Here is a 14,261-nt window from a genome sequence, read left to right on the forward strand (position 1 = left end):
ATCATCGTAACAATATAAGCGTACTTGTATTGGAGTGTGTAAACACCTCAAGGGACTATCCATTTTCGGAAATCTGAGGTGACTAATGCAGGATTCACGAAGTGTCTAATGATACGTAGTCTACCATAGTATTTTTGCGTTTAATTCCAGGAGCAACGATATGATATGCCTCTGAAGATAACATAGAGATTGATAAGCATACTACATTGCTGAAATTTAACGAGATGCATATAACTTCTCCTTCATATATAACTTAATATATAATTATTCCATGGGTGTTACCTGTCATCTCACCGGTAACTTTGGAAGCGTATTTTTGTCACTATGAGAAATATCACAGAATAAATCATACATATAAACATACATACAAACATACAATATCAAAAACAACAACGATAATAATGGTTACAAATCTTGTCACAAGGGTAAACATTTTGGAGGAGGAGATGAGTCGATTACATTGACTCCAGTGTTCAACTGGTACTTATTTTATCGATCTCGAAAAGATGAAAGGCAAAGTCGACTTCGACGGAATTTGAACTCAGAACGTAGCGACGGGTGAAATACCGCTAGGCATTTCGTCCAGTATGCTAACGATTCTGCCAGATCACCGTTCTAACAACAACAACAACAACAACAATAATAATAATAATAATAATAATAATAATAATAATAATAATAATAATAATAATAATAATAATAATAATAATAATAATGACGACACGCCAGAAAAGGTTACAGAAAACGAGAAAGCAACCATACTCTGGGATATGCCAATACACACAGATAGAGAAATTAAGGCAAATAGACCAGATATAGTTGTCAAAGATCATGAAGAAAAAAAATGCTTTCTAATTGATGTATCAATACCAGCAGATGACAACGTTTCTCTAAAAGAAATGGAAAAACTTTCAAAATACAAAGACCTGGAAATAGATATAACTCGAATGTGGAATCTAAAAACAGAAACAATTCCTATCATAGTAGGTGCCTTAGATATAATAAAAAAATATTCAGACAAATACATAACAAAAACACCAGGACTTACAAATATATATAACACACAGAAAATTGCACTACTGGGTACTGCACACATTCTACGCAAAACACTTTCAATACAGTAAACACAAGAGCACCACAGCAAACCACAGCACATACCCAAGGCGCACAGAGCTGCGCTCGGTAGTGAAGTGAAAGCACGTTATAAAAATAAAACTACTGAACAATAATAATAATAATAATAATAATAATAATAATAATAATAATATAACTTATATCTATGAAAGTCCGTTGTACATATACAAGTTGAGGACATGACTGTTACTTTTGAAAAGTATTACTCAGTCATTTTCCCCCACTCCGCTTCCCCTCCTCCTCCCCTCCTCCTCCCCTTCCTCCTCATCTTCAATGTCATCCTTGTCGTCTTCTGTCTCTACCTCTTTTGCTATGAATGTGCTTCTGTGTGCGCAGCCTTCCTTTACACATTGCCTAGTGTGTACACTCAATCTGCTTTTATTTTAACTCTTTCAGTGATCTGTCCCTCTCTATATATTATGTATAGCTTGACTAGGAAATATAAGCAAATGAGCAAGCGGCCAGTATTGATACCGGCTGTCATTTAATAGAGAGAGTTTGAGGAAATTAAGAAGCAAATACAAACTTCTAGAACCACGGTCCCATTAATGTACTATATTCTACATGACTGGACAAGAGAAGTTTAATAGAGTTTCTATTGTTACGAATGATGTTGAATATCTCAAAGAAAATGGTCGAATTTATCTACCTACACAATACGAACCAAAGACAGACCCTCAACTTGGTAAACTGCTCTGCGAGAAATGACATTAAAATGCACTTTAAACCACGCCCTACCAACCTAAATAAAGATGTCTAGAAAATAGCCTTTCCAGTACACAAAACAAAGGAGATGTGCTTTTAACTGTATGCTATCTTAATCAATTCTGAGTGAGGGTTAAACAAAATCAAGAATCATTAGACATATTCACATAAAAGAAAACTATAAAAAGATTGGATATTATCGATTAAATGAATTGAAAAATACAGCAATATATATTATTCATCTGTACACTTACGATGCATTCAGTGCATTCATAAGATGCATTGTAGACGATTTTTCAATCCCATGTATTTTAAGGCTTTCAATAAAGAAATGTAATTGAAAATAAATAATCGAATGATTCTTTGAAACATGTTCTTTTGAATTTTTTTTCTAAGAAACAATACAACAATTATTCTTTGCTAAAAATTGTATATAATTTATGACAATGCTAGCTATGTTCTATTAAAATAAATAGCGTTCATATATCCACTGCTCTTCCTAAGTGAGAGAATAATAAATACAAAGCAAGTATGGTTTTAGTGCATTTAACACAGACAGCTATTACTAACAGCAATTGTATTTTTTATGAGTGTAAGTAATGCCGATTGTGTTTGAGAAGCGTTTAGGATAACAAAGGTATTTACAACAATGGCATTTGTTAAGCCATTGAACAGAGTGATATCAGTCAATATCGAACTTGGAAAAATATTTAGGTCTAGTGTAACAAAGATCTAAATCTTACACCTAAGCAAGTATTTGATTAATTTCTAAAATACAGGTCCATAAAATGACACTCAAACACATGCATATGTACGTACACACATACACACACAAACACACACACATATATACACACACACATGAGTATATATACATACGTACATTAATACGAATATGTGTTGGCTTATGTGTATAAGCGTGTGAGTATGTGAATATCTATATACGTATATAAACAATAAATTAAAGAGAGAAATAAAATTGGCAATCTAATAATTTATTTATATTATAATATAACATAATATGCTATGAGCATAATATAAGATAACATAAACAATTATTAAAAAACCAAAAAGGCCAACAATTTGTTTCGACTTATATAAATTTTTTAATATATAAACAATTTAATTCCTTTATATAAGCCTCATTAGAGCCAATGGTTTGAAGATAGACGAAATTCCGTGTGAAAGGACGACAATATTGTAAAAAAAACATTAATTCAAATGGTTATGCATTATGAGCGTGAGCATTGGCCATTCAACTACACATCAATTATAATTAAAAACAACAAAATCATAACAGACAAAATAATTAAGTAAGTAGAATCTACAACTATCGAAATATATTTCTATATATCTCAAATAATATTAAGACAATCTTTCGCTTTTGTAATAACATACAAATATAATACATATGTATATAATTAAGTATCAGGGTCTTACTTAATCTAGAAACTGTAATTGGAATCGATGTAGTTGCTTCACCTCTTACTCCAAAGTTTTTAGACTTGTGCCAACATTTTAAATCGATACATTACATAATTATGATTATATGAATCATGAGGCCCAGTGGATTACAAAACCTCTTGTGTTTCATCGCAAAAGGAACTGGAAAAACGAACTCTCTCCTCTTTTATCGGTGTTGGAACGGAACTAAAAATACCAGAGAACGATGGCGATAACGAATTAATGATAATCCAGATAACTATCCAAGGAATTTATTTTCTATTTATATATATCTAGGTTCAACTATGTTAAAATACGGCATTTGAAAGATACATGCGCGCGAAAGTGCAAGTATACAGGATGATGGAATCAGAAATAAACTTATTTTGGTGGACGTCTAGTCATGACCGAGTAAGACCACTTCCTATTCTGAATAAGTCAATGCAAAAGTTTTAAGAGTTCAAGAAGTTTCTGTGCGTGAATTTATTTTGAATGAATAAAATAATGCACAACAGTGAAATCACTCTTCAGTGCCATAACACCAGCGATACAACACAGGTTGAGACGACCAAAAACCAAATGCATTTCAAGCTTTTTATATGAGATTATCTTCTAGAAGAAATTTCTAATGAGAAAGCATTCCTTCATTCCCAGTACGTTATATGCTACTCAACCCATAGCTGGCACCCTAACTATGAGCTACTCCAGTTCATAGCATATCCGATCCGGGAACAATGAGTAAGAAGTGGTTCCACAGTCTTGAAAATTCTGGAGCTCCCATACCAGTGTCCCCGCTACCGGTTGCTGTTTAAATTCAAACTCAGGACTTAGAGATATGCATATACTTTTACATACATATAGACAAATATAACATAGTCAGCAGATAAAAGCCAGATATACTCCATGTACAAAAGATGTAAAAAGTAATAAAAGAAGAAGAAACAGAAAATTAGAAAGAGAAAGAGAAAAATAGATAGAGGTAGAGGGTAAGATGATTTGGAAGTTGGCGCTCCTAAAAATTATTTAACGAATGTTAGATACTTCATTAGATTGCAAACGCACACATATTAAAACGACATGCATATCTACGTAAATACAAACGACACGCATACAAATATAGAAATAAACATATACGTAAATATATATATATAAGTCTAAATTTGTAAAACAGTCGATGGCTTTCTTAAAAGTCGGATCTAAAATATAAAATGTGAAGTCAAAATATGCAGTAGCATTATAATACAAAAATAACTATGTATAAGGTTTAAAACCAAATTCAAATGCGAAGGTCAAAATATTTCCGAAAGTCAAAAATTTATACCCAGACGGTATTTTTCGATTGACATTTTAAATCTCGCAGTTTGACTGCAGGAATTTAAGAATTCGTGTCTCTAGTTCAATGCATGTTTATCCTGGAACAGGATGAAATACTTTTCTGGGTGGTGAAAATTACACTTCATAGATCTTCTATAAGCTTTATATTTGTATGGTGATGCTTTTAACAAAATTGCCCAACTGATACTGAAACGACGGGTACCGTTTTCCTTCAATTACCAAACATATTTTGCAACACTATTTTAGGGGTATCCGGAAGAATTTCGGTGGGAATAAAACCGAGTCTTGAATGGATTTCTTGTTCAAAAGAGAGTCCACGATACATCTCTGCTGCTTGAAAATAAAAAGAAAGGTGAAGTGCCTGTTTGTGTGTGTATGAAATTTAGCCCTTTTTTGCAAACCAGAAAAAAGGATTTGACTTTAAGAAGATACAATGAAATACCTTTCAGAAGAGGAAGCAGACTGCATCAAGTGAAAAATAAATGCGACAGATAATTACCACTCAAGGAAAAACCATTTAAGTGCTTGTGCCACTATAACTCTCATCGCTAGAAAGAAAGCGTAACTATGAATATATATTCAAGTGATGCCCATTAAGTTAAGTCAATGAAACTAGTTTGATCATTTTACAGGTCTCAAGAAGAGGATGTACCTTTCGGCAGGATAAATTACTGTCAAGCCTTTTAATTTCTAATATCCATGAAACTGGAGCAACACTGTTTTCTATAAAGAACGAAGACAAAATTCTGCATTCTTTGAACTAACAGATCATTTGGTCGTGATAATAAATCAGTAACCTTATCGAAGGAACATATTCATTTTTATCTAGTTCTCGCTATTTTCAACTGCATTTTGCGAATTATATCTTTGTTCGAAAGGATATTTACTTAACATGCTAGACATAAAATAAATTTCGTGGGACGTCATTATTTTCTTTCGTTGTAACACTATACAGCGAGCTAATTGCAAATCATCTCTTTGCAACAGTTCGATTACTTCACACGCAAAAATATGCTGATTTTTGTTTCTAGAAAGTATCAACGACTCAACAAATCACAGCTATCTAGAAGCGCCATTAATAACTGTAGAATATGTAAACGCTTTATATTCTGTTCAGAAGACAAAACTAATGGTGATGTTAGAGGTGTATGATATACCCCACGAGATAAATGATGCGATCGAATAACTCTTCATATATACTTTTTTGTCTTATTACATCTGATCATATAACAGAGATCGTTCATGTGTAATTTTAGGATTCTTCGAAATGATAATGTAGTATATTTCCATTTTATCTTTTGTTTATCATTACATGTTTCAAGTGTCTGTAATTAAAGTAAATAGGAAAGGGATTTTGTCTTCGCCAATAAAGTGCTTTGCAACGACTTATATTACTACTCACTTCATGTATGTTTGTATGCAAGTATGTATGTATGTTTATATGCAGCATGCATGCATCTATGCAAGTTGCTACGTACGTACGTACGTATGTATGTATGTATATATGTATGTATGTATGTATGTAATGTATGTATGTATGTATGTATGTATGTATAAGATCTTTACACTGATAATTGCGATTTCGTAACGCACACTGAAGGAGACCTGCAGCTTTTGATAGTCTGCTTTTCAACTGCCTGTTACGAGTATGAACTTACAAAAAGATCTAAGGCCGTAGTCATTCTACAGCCAGAACTAGGTAAGCCATATATCCCACTGTCGATATACGTCAAGGGTAAAACGTTAAAATTCGGGGATATGTTTGTACAATATAGCAGCAAACTATGTAAATTTAATGCATTAAACGAGATCGGTTTTATATTTTCTAATGTCGGTGACGCTTTTAGAGAATTTGAATCGAGGATGTGATTGCGATTCGACGAACTATACTTGCCAAGTATTCTAACGACCTCGAGAATATCTCAAGTATCTAATACAAGATCACTGAAGTGGGCAAAAATTTCAAGCGTCGAGTCCATGATTATGAAACACAATCATAGATGTTCTGCTCATTTTGTCCAAGTAGAGGACGCTCGCATGCCTAAGCAAGTGTTGTGTGGGGAGCTTAGCCATGGAAAACGTCCCCAGTGTAAATACTGGCAGCGTTTTAAAAGGAATCTTAAAGACACGCTTATAAAAGAGATTAGTATTGATACTACCACACGGGAAGCTATTCTATAAATCAGAGAGCCGTGGAGGAATCTAATTGCTACTGGAGCTAAAGAATTCGAGAAAAGTAGATATGCATAAACTCAGTTAAAAGATGCTTCTTAATACATGGAAGATGTGAGCCCTTTACCTGAGAAAGGCACGAAAAACTCTATTACGTGTAATCGTATCTATCACTGAAAAGCAGACCTACTCAGCCACAAGCAAAGGCAAGTGTTTGCTCCCGTGTACCAGTGTTCCAGTGTGTTCTATCTTGCAGCTTGTATACTAGAGTGTGTGTTTCAGTCAATGGACTCACTCCACAAATTAGGTCCCAAAATCCAGGTGGTGAGGCTGCTAAGCGAAACCTAATTTGTAAAGGATGTGGAATGATTTGTTGAGTTCTTGCAGGCATCAGGAACGATATAAGATTTCATCAGCAATGGAGAGACCAAATGTCAAATGAGAGTTAATTGAGTCTAAGAAATGATCTCACTGTTTTCTGAGTTGAAATCTACTATGTATGCATGTATGTTTGTCTATAATATTTTTTTTGCATCATTATCTCCATAGTCTCAATTAAGATAATGATACTAATGAATAAATACGCTTGATCTTGACTGTAGAATGTATATAAATATATAAATATATATATATATATATATATATATAAACATGTATATATATATATATATATATATATATAAATATAAATATACATATATGTGTATATATACATAGATACACACACACACACACACACACACACACACACACACACACACACACACACACACACATATATATATATATATATATATATATATATATATGTATATATATATATATATATATAAATAAACACACACACGCACGCACACACACACACACACACACACATATATATATATATATATATATATATATATATATATATATATATATATATATATATATATATATATATATATATATAATTTTTGAGAAAAGAATCAAAGTTCTTGAACTCATCCATGGAAATCCACAGTGACATATAGAAAAACGTAATAAGTAAATGCACGATGAGTATAATAAAATACACAATAAAAATCATAAAATAATCATAATAAAACGACTACGCGTCTTTCATAACCAACTTTTCAAACAGAAAATAAAATATATTCAAATCGATTAAATCTATCGAAAATCAATTCTTTTCAAAATATAGCTAATCTTCAGGTCAAAATACTTATTATATTAAAATAGAAAAATGTTAAACAATATTATTAAAAGGAAATTTAATACTAATCTTAACGAAAATTATAAGCGTGACATTATTTTCAAAAAATTAATAATATAAATATTTTAATTAAATAATTTAATTATAGTATTTTAGCTTATTTCATATATATTATTTAAGTTATGTTTCTTAGTCTTATTCTTTAGACTCTATAATTACTTAGATTTTAACGTTCCATAAAATGTCTACAATATAGTTCATTGTTTTATTATGATTTAAGTTATATAAATTTTAATTTTCATTCATGATTTTATAAATAAAACTTTCATTCATGTTTTTATATCTTTTTATTCTATTACTTTTCTTTACGCAATATCTTCACGCGACTTCTTTCTAATAAACGCTTTGTTATTACTTTAACGTTGAGATAAGTATTGCTTTTATCTTCATTAATATTGTTAAATGATTTTTTATCATTGATTGGAAAAATATGTATTTTTATATTAATTCAATTGATATTTAATGTTAGCCGATACCTTATTTAACACTAAGTTAATATTTTAAAGTTTATCATTTTAGTTTAAACCAAAACTTCGATTAGATTATTGTTGCATTTTTCCAATAATATTGTTTAATATTTCGTTTTGATTTATGGGATAAATAAGTAGTTTTTTATATAATTTCTTTGATCATTAGTTAATATTCTAATTAATATTAAGTCAATAGTACAACATTTAAAATTTTATTTAGACTGAAGATTTGATTAGATAAATTTTGTATTTCCTTTCAATAATTTTGTTAAATGTTTTTTTCTTTTATTTAATGGTGTTATAATTATTTTTATACAAATTAATTTATATGAATTAATTTTTTGTTAGTCTATATTAAAATTAAAGTTATTTATTTTACGTTTATAATTTTAGTTTAACCTAAAACTTCGTTTAAATTGTATTTTAAATGAAAGATTCGCTACGATAAGATTTGCATTTGACATTTCTTTTATTTTATATTCTAATAAACGTAAAGTTAATAATGTCTCGTTTATAATTTTCGATAAAACTAGTATTAAATTTCTTTTTAATAATATTGTTTAGCATTTTACTATTTTAATATAAGTATTTTTATATGCATTCATTTTTTATTTATTGTTGGTTGATATATACAGTCCTTTTATTATTATTATTATTGTTGCATTTTGACCTGAAGATTAGCTCTATTTTTGAATAGAATTCACTTTCGATCGATTTAATCGATTTGAATATATTTTATTTTCTACTTGAAAACTTGGTTATGAAACACGTCCTTTTATTATCCTTATTTTACGTCGTTTTAAAATCATTATTTTATGATTTTTACTTTGTATTTTATTATACTTATTTATTATGCATTTACATATTAACTTTTTTCTATATGACTGTGGACTTTCATGGTTGGGTTCATGAACTTTGGTTCTTTTCTCTAAAATTATATATATATATATTTTATATTGTGAAACTTAATTTAATTTTAATTTTTGATAAATTGAATGTAATTTGAGTTTTTACCTGTAAATTTGGATTTTTATCCCTAATATTATATATATACATTACATACATACATGTGTATGATTGTGTATAGACTATATTACTCAAAGAAATGCCGACTTCGTCTGATTTTCACGTTCTATTTACAATCTTATAATAATATGATATATTATAAGGAAATGATAGAAAATTAAATGTCCATTCTGTTTGAACTATTACTTTCATGCATTAAACTATGCAGTGGTCAGATTCATATAGTAGAGGTGACAGTTATGGTTTACTATTTACAACCGTAATGAGATAGCTAAAATGTGTGCCTTAAATATATTCGTATAGGCTCCGGAATGTTAAGTTTTGGAAACTGTACTCTGATCAATCAGTGTATGGCTTTACTAACTTAAGTTGATAGGTGTCACGATCTGTTGAACATGTCAAGACACCTTATCAAAATCACTAATTGTTCGGTTATTTTTAGAAATGTTGTAAACAAAATTTCTATGAGTAGCTGTGGTAATAGAACTTTAAACGATAAATATGACTATTTTTACTGACCTTTCTGTTGACTTAGCTAGTGTTTTCCTGCAATCATCATCATGAGAACCTGTAGTATTGTTGTTGTTGTTGTTAGCGGTAGTGGTTGCAGCAGTAGAGATCGTACCTCTAAGTATCATTATTATCATTTATATAACTTGGGTTGAAATTTATTAATAACACTCTTTTGTCTTATTTTTCTCTCGGGTTCACTTCGGACAGTGAAATGTCTGGTCGACATCAGGGTCTCTAATTTGCTGTCGGTGCATACATTAACGTTCTTATAGTGCATTTCCAGTGTGACACATATACAGTTCTTCACAATTCGGGCATTTGATGCAGTAAATTTCTGCTTTTGCAGTTCACATTTGCGTTTGTGAATATTTTCCCGGCTTTTCTGTTCATATATTCACTGGTGTGTATGAATTGGGATGTGCCACATCGGCTATCACTACATTTACTTACAGTGAATAGTTCGTCTTTGTTGCTGAGGTCAAATTTGCCTTTGTTAATAATTGTTTCAAGTTTTTAGGTTGTCTTTTACTAAGAACCATGACTCGGTCTGTGATTATATCTTTTAATTCATTACATGGAGCAATGGTTCGTAGGTTTACTTTGGCATTGTTGAAGATATTTTGGTGACATGGGTTGTGTATCACTATAAATGGTATGAATTGTTCTTGTCTGCACCCCTTATATATATATATATATATATATACACCCATTTTACTCTTTTACTTGTTTCAGTATTTTGCTGGAGCACCGCATTTAGTCGAGCAAATCGACCCCAGGACTTATTCTTTAGAAGCCTAGTGCTTATTCTATTGGTCTCTTTTGCCGAACCGCTAAGTTACGGGGACATAAACACACCAGCATCGGTTGTCAAGCGATGTTGGGGGGACAAACACAGACACACAAACACATACACACATTACATATATATATACATATATACGACAGGCCTCTTTCAGTTTCCGTCTACCAAATCCACTCACAAGGCTTTGGTCGGCCCGAGGCTATAGTAGAAGACACTTGCCCAACATGCCACGCAGTGGGACTGAACCCGGGACCATGTGGTCGGTAAGCAAGCTACTTACCACACAGCCACTCCTAAACATTCGTAGAAGCTATATTGACGAGGTGGAGAGTTAGAAAATATGACAATATGTATGTAAGTATGTATGTATGTATGTATGCATGTATGTATGTGTATATATGATTATATACATTAACTGATTCAGTAAATATACGTAAGAGTATGCAAACATCCAATATATTTCAATTTCGGTGATGGCTCTCGGCCCAGCTTTCGGCAAGCCCTGCTTTTATTATACAGTTCAAACCTCTCATGTGTTCATACATTAATAACTGAAAGTAAATTTGAGTTTGAATTGTTGTCTGTGAGCAAATCTGGAAAGAAAATTGTGATAAGACATTGTGCAGCCTATGCTTGTGGGAATAAAAGAAGCAGAATAAAAGCAACCGGAGGATGTGAAAAAAGAATATGTGTGGGGGTTGATGGGAAGTGTGGAGACATAGTGTAGGAGACAATTTAGGAAGAATTGAAAAAGTGAACAGAAACGTACACAGACACACATACATAACCACACACACATATATATAGATATTGGTGTGTAAATTTGCATATATATATATATATATATTTATATATATATATATATATATATATATATATATATATATATGGATGTAATGCTCTATGTACATATAGATGTATATCTGTACATGTATATATGTATATGTATATAAATATATATATATTACCGACTGCATACAAGTTTGTACTTTGTGTTCATATTTCCCATAACATATAGCACCTTTGTGCCCACTACACACACACACACTCACACACACACACACACACACACACACACACACACACACACACACACACACACACACACACACACACACACACACACATATATATATATATATATATATATATATATATATATATATATAAATTTTAATAATAAGGGTAAAAAAGTGAATATAAATTTGATTAATATCAATTTAAACTAGTGGCCTAGCATATTGAAAAATCTGAGGATTCAGAATGATTATATTACATACATATAAGAGGGATGACCACTAAATGGACTTCCAATATGCTAGATGTAGACCCATATAGTCTGACCACTAAGAAACGATTCTCAAGAAAAAATCAGTAAACGCCAGAACTTAAGCGAGCAAGATAAATAAAAAGATGGCGTGTATGTATGTGCGTGGTGTATGTAAATATTTTGTTCGCGTGTGTGTGTAAGTACGTGTATGTATATGTGTGTGTATGTAAGTTTCTCTATGCGTGTGTGCGTGGAGTTGTGTGGGGTGCATATGTGCGTTCCTGCGTGTGCGTGCGTGTGCTTCATGCGTGTGTGCGTGAATGTATATGTGCGTGAATGTATGGGTGCGTTTATGTCTGTGTGTGCGTGGGGTTGTGTGGGTTAGGTATGTGTGCGTTTCTATGCTTGTGTATGTGTATGCATGTGCATGTGCGTTTGTGTACAGGTGTGCGTGCGCGCATGTATATGTATACCGTGTGTGTGCATGTTGTGTGTGTGGTGTGTGTGGCGTGTGTGGAGGGTATATGTGAGGTATATGTGCATGGATGTGGGTGTATGTGGGTATATGTGTCTATGTATGTGTGTGTGTGTGCATGTGTGTGTGGGTGTTTGTGCGTGTGTGCATATGTGCGTGTGTGCGTATGTTCGTGCGTGTATGTGTGTTTGTTGATGTAGATATGTGTGTAAGTGCATGTATGTGCGTTGTATGTATGCGGAAAGTTACATTGCAGAACAGTCATTTTAACGAGTTGCATTTATTTATCACCCGACGAGATACACCTGCACCACCGGATGCTCCTGAACCAGTTGTTTAATGTCCCGCCCATGCTGAATCGATGGTAGATGTATTGAAACAATCGTCGTGATTAATAATGATCAATAATAAATTCTCGTATATTTTATCTGTCTTCATATGTCTTTCATTTGCTATATATATATATATATATATATATATATATATATATATATAAGCAATGTTAATTCTCTATATGAAGTATTAACAGTAACTGCACGATAAAGTGTAGTATATTGCCACTTAAGTGTGGCTGACCCCTAGGGGTGGATGTTACTGTTGCTTTTAGCCCCAGGAGGACATCTCCTCCAGCTGGCTTATCGACACACGACTGTGTCCTGTTTGCCAAGGGAGTTATCCCTCTCACCTCGACCAGCAGCACGAACGTATCCAGATTTCAGGGTTATTTCCCTTCGTCGGCGTTCGACAGCTGATGACCTTGGTGAGAGAGACAAATCTGGCAAACCTTATATCTTCTTTTCCAGTGACATTCTTCACTGATATTGAAAAGGTGAAAACAAGCAATGTTAATTCTCTATATAAAGTATTAACAGTAACTGCACGATAAAGTGTAGTATATTGCCACTTAAGTGTGGCTGACCCCTAGGGGTGGATGTTACTGTTGCTTTTAGCCCCAGGAGGACATCTCCTCCAGCTGGCTTATCGACACACGACTGTGTCCTGTTTGCCAAGGGAGTTATCCCTCTCACCTCGACCAGCAGCACGAACGTATCCGGATTTCAGGGTTATTTCCCTTCGTCGGCGTTCGACAGCTGATGACCTTGGTGAGAGAGACAAATCTGGCAAACCTTATATCTTCTTTTCCAGTGACATTCTTCACTGATATTGAAAAGGTGAAAACAAGCAATGTTAATTCTCTATATGAAGTATTAACAGTAACTGCACGATAAAGTGTAGTATATTGCCACTTAAGTGTGGCTGACCCCTAGGGGTGGATGTTACTGTTGCTTTTAGCCCCAGGAGGACATCTCCTCCAGCTGGCTTATCGACACACGACTGTGTCCTGTTTGCCAAGGGAGTTATCCCTCTCACCTCGACCAGCAGCACGAACGTATCCGGATTTCAGGGTTATTTCCCTTCGTCGGCGTTCGACAGCTGATGACCTTGGTGAGAGAGACAAATCTGGCAAACCTTATATCTTCTTTTCCAGTGACATTCTTCACTGATATTGAAAAGGTGAAAACAAGCAATGTTAATTCTCTATATAAAGTATTAACAGTAACTGCACGATAAAGTGTAGTATATTGCCACTTAAGTGTGGCTGACCCCTAGGGGTGGATGTTACTGTTGCTTTTAGCCCCAGGAGGACATCTCCTCCAGCT

General features: G+C 32.8%; 1 protein-coding gene across 1 annotated transcript in view; it reads left to right on the forward strand.

Annotated features, from left to right (window-relative positions):
• Positions 1–14,261, forward strand: part of LOC106874534 (corticotropin-releasing hormone receptor 2) — a 392,683-nt gene that overhangs the window by 251,180 nt on the left and 127,242 nt on the right. The window lies entirely within an intron of this gene.

The sequence above is a fragment of the Octopus bimaculoides genome, chromosome 1 (genome assembly GCF_046866305.1).
Source record: "Octopus bimaculoides isolate indiv1 chromosome 1, ASM4686630v1, whole genome shotgun sequence".
Lineage (NCBI taxonomy): Eukaryota > Metazoa > Mollusca > Cephalopoda > Octopoda > Octopodidae > Octopus > Octopus bimaculoides.